This window comes from Danio aesculapii, chromosome 7, assembly GCF_903798145.1.
Source record: "Danio aesculapii chromosome 7, fDanAes4.1, whole genome shotgun sequence".
Classification (NCBI taxonomy): domain Eukaryota; kingdom Metazoa; phylum Chordata; class Actinopteri; order Cypriniformes; family Danionidae; genus Danio; species Danio aesculapii.
This window is the reverse complement of record NC_079441.1, coordinates 47,455,425-47,460,110: the sequence shown is the minus strand read 5'-3', so window position 1 is coordinate 47,460,110 and position 4,686 is coordinate 47,455,425.

Sequence of the window (4,686 nt, the reverse complement as noted above, 5' to 3'; positions counted from 1 at the left end):
GATATCCATAATGTTAATGTACAAAATAAACCTGATTTAATGTCCACAAACCAGGATTGAAGCATCTTCTTCTATAATTTTACTGACACGCAGCTGTGGTGATGAATTACAGTGATTTTACTGTCTTTACTACAAACATGCACTGTTTTAAAAACGTTTTTACTTGTAAAACTCATTCTTGATCACATTTGATGATGACTGATGATCACAGAGAGCTGAACAGATCTTTTAATCCCAGTTGCTTTACACACGTTCTGTCTTGTTGATATGATTATACACGTTACTGCAGAGACATGTTAATACGCGGCTGTCAATCAATTCAGTGGGCGGGGAAACCACACTCCTATGTCACGTTGCGGTGGGCCTCAAAATGGGAGGGATTTGGATCCTATTTTAATGTCAAGAAATAAAAAAAGAGACTTATTGTGGTTCTATCACCTCAATATGACTGTGGACACACTATACCTACACACAGTTCTGTCCAAACAGCTTACAAACGATGATTTTTTTTATTATTGGTGCCCTTCAAATCATTTTAGGAGAATATATATATATATATATATATATATATATATATATATATATATATATATATATATATATATATATATATATATATATATATATATATATATGTGCACAAATATTGGACAATATAACAATTTTTGTGGACTACTTTGCATTTTAAACAAATAATTTTTTGTTCTGAGCACTGGTAGAGGTTTAACCACACATTCAATTAATTTCAATGTTTTCAAGACTTCTTATCTTATGTGGTGTTGCTTTGCCAATAATTATATCATAAATTAAAATTCTTCAGACCTAGAAATTTGTTAAAAGAACAAAACATTATAAACATTATTACAAAACAAATATTAAATCACATTTTACAGTGATCAGAAGGTGCAGTAAAGGTATTTGAGAGCATAGTTATTCAAACCTTTAGCTATTGATTTGTAAAATGATTTAGGAAGTAATAGAAGTAAAGTATAAATCTGAAGTGAATTGAAATTTTTAAGCTTTTCCTACTAAAACCCTTAAATTTACCTTCATAAAACCTTTGATGTCATGAATTCAGTGCTTCCAAAAATGTACTGAAACCTACAGACATAGGACAATCAGAAAAAGATAAAACTGAGAGGAAATATGCCTCCTCTTCTTCTAAATCCAAATTCATATTGTGGGTACTGATTGTTACTAAATATTTAAGCCAACTTTGTATTAACCAGAATAAATCATTTTGGAGTAACACAGCTTCTATTACCAGATATTGGCTTTGTTCTTAATGGGCTTACTTCACTAAATATTAATAATCTCTGTTCCTTCCTCTTTTTTTGCTTTTTTTTCTCTCTGGCATCTCGACGCTCCACTTCCTCTCTTATTAATGTTCATCACTCTCTTCCTTGCTGTTGTATTTGCTCAGTATTAAATCGCTGTGCGGTTTGGCCAACTGTTTGTGAGTCATCTTGGAAGAAAAAGGGCAGGAAGACAATCTTACACAACCATCGCTTCCTATTTAAACATGAGGTCTCTGTGCTTAGACTCCAGCTGACACGTTTTCCATTACGCCCCTGTGAGAGATGATGGGTTGTCAGGTTGGTAGTATCCTGATATGTGCAGTGCCTTTGTCGCTTGTTTCTTTGTCTAAACGAGTGTATTCAGAACCCAAAGCATCTCGGATTTGTTAAAACATGTCATAGATTATTTTAAAAGGCAAATCTGTCCTTGTCTGCGTGCGTGGGTGTTTGAAAGTATTGGGAAAAAGCTTATAGTTGCGGAGAGCTTCAAACTACTTAATAAATACATAACACTGTCTGTTATTATTGTAGAGTAGTCCTTGCGGATCAAACACTCATGCATATCCATTCAAAAATAACTGTAGGCTGGTGTACTTAGGTGCTTCTACATCTTTGTTGTTCACTTGCTATTTCCCTCAGATTTTAGGAATAATTTAGCTTTAGGGATAGAGATTGGGTTTAGATTAAATTTTCACAGAGGAATCATGTTCTTGGATATAAAAAAAAAGCAGTAAAAAAGTGTTTTACTCTGCAAAGTCACAATATGTGTGTTGCTTTGCCTGCAGCATCCCTCTCTGTGAGTGTCATGGTGGAGGATTACAGTACTGCTGTTTTATACATTTATATATGTCTTATGCATCCCACTGAGAGCATCCTTACCATGGACAGTTATTCTAAAATCTCTTGTCTCACATCAGTACCTGGTTAATATGTGTGAGGACTTTGGGGGGTTTTATGATGTGGTCACATGTTGATTGGTTAGTTTGTATGTCTCAGTATTTGGGCTTTGATCACATGATCAAGAAAGATACAAAATAGGTGGCAGACTTGGCTTTGGTCTCTTTTTCCTGCTTTGCTTATCTCCTGCTCTGGAGTCTATGTTCTCTGGCTCTACTGCTATCAGGCTCTCTTTGGGACCTACTCACTGTTCTTTGTCTCTCCCTCTTTCTCAGGTAATTCTTTTTTTCATTTAAGCTGGGTACAATTAATATCATATGTTTTTATCATTTTATACAGTTATTTTGTAACTAATTCAGGTGTAATTATAGCAAATTGTTGTCATTAAATCATTTCATTTTCAAGTATTCTGTGATATACTTTTTTATTTAACAGTAACACGTAATTGCTTCATATTTTATTACAATACAGCCACATAATAGCAATGCTCTCCCGCATTTGTAGCTATTACAACTGCCCTTATTTCAGTTTTTGGTTTAAGATTGCAGAAGGATGGTTTGACTAGAAATATACAGTTTTTTCATCATCATACTGATAACTTTTTAGTCAGTACATTTAGAGCTGCTGTAGTTAAATCACCATTCTTACACCATGGACAGTTAATCTGAAATCTCATGTATGTACAGTTGAAGTCAGAATTATTAGCCCGCCTGAATTATTAGCCCCCCCTGTTTATTTTTCCCCAATTTTTTCCCTAAATTAGTGTGTAAACGCATGCGCTTCGGTGCTCACGGTGACCAGAGTTCGATTCCTGCCTCGTGGTTCTATGCCAATCCTTCCCCTCTCTCTGCTCCCCATGCTTTCCTGTCAATACTCTCTGTTCTTTCAATTAAAGGTGAAAACCCTGAAAAAATAATTATAAAAAAAATTGACCTTTAAAGGCTTAACTAGGTTAATAAGGTTAACTAGGCAGGTTAGGGTAATTAGGCAAATTATTGTATAATAATGGTTTGTTCTGTAGATAGTCGAAAAAAAATAGTTTAAGGGGCTAATAATTTTGACCTTAAATGGTTCATAAAAAATTAAAGCTGCTTTTATTCTAGCCGAAAGAAAACAAAGACTTTCCAGAAGAAAAATATTATCAGACATACTGTGAAAATGTCCTTGCTCTGTTAAACATCATTTGGGAAATATTTAAAAAAGAAAAAAATTCAAAGGGGGGCTAATAATTCTGACTTCAACTGTATTTATAGTAGTTAAACTGGAAATATTAATTGTTGCTACAGTCAGTTGCTACTCTTAATCTATTATTTGTTGAGGAGTAAACTCAGGTTGACTCGGGGAAAAGATACATTTTTGAACATGATATAAATTAAAATTCAAAAGTTTTATTAAATTAAATTAAAAGCTGTATCATATCATGGTCGCTACTCTTTTAACTGATTTGTTTGGAATCTTTGTATTGGTGTTTATAAAATATTGCTGTTCAATACTTCATACAAACAGCGATAATGTTTAATAAAAGAATTTAAAATTGTAAAATGGTCTGTGAATAATGAATTTAAGCATGAATTTTGAGATTAAGGCAAAATTCACTCATCTTTTTTTCTTTTGGATAATACAACTAGCACAGTTGTAATTTAGAGTTTGCTTTGCTCTGGCCATTTGCTGGTGTTAATGTTGGTGAATTTCCAGATTATTGCAGGCAGAGCTCAATTAATTATTGCTTTTCATGTATGCCTGCCATTCGGTCTTATAATCACACACAAAGACATCTGTGAGAAATTCTCTGTTTTTTATTTACTAAGAAATAAAGAAATTCCTTTGTTACTAGTTCTAACGTGTAATTTTCAAATGATAAAAACCTTTATTTCTGCTGTTAATGGTCAACTTGACATTTGAATTCATGGAAGAAAGACGTAGCTCAAATACAAAAGTGTTTAAGACCCTATCTCAGTTGTTTGTCTATTTTATTTATACACTTATGGTGTGGAATTTCTGCTGTGATGACCTACAGTATAGGTATAGTCAGCAGCCAATATAGATTTGCTGAAGCTTAAAATGGAGCCATTTTTCATACATAAGACTGTTCTATTGCATTCATGCAACAGTTTGATGGCACAAGTGTGTAAACCTTTGTGACACTGGGGATATAAGATTGTCACCCACACACTGTAGAGATTTCTTATTAATTCTCTTATAAAGTAATATGAAATATGAAAATATGAATTTATAGGGTCAACATTAATGCATTTTAATGCACACCTATAACCTTAGGTTGATTTAGCACCACATAATACTGTGATGTTTTCGCCAACTATCACTGAAATGAGTATTTACAGAGAAAAGATGTTTTTCAGAAAACGCTGGATTGTGTGAGGGTTTTAGAAGCACATTAGAGCAGCGCCTCAATAATTTTCCTGCATACCTCACTGGCTCTTAAAGTTTAATTCACACAGCAGAGCAAAATAAATGAGTAAAGACATTGAAG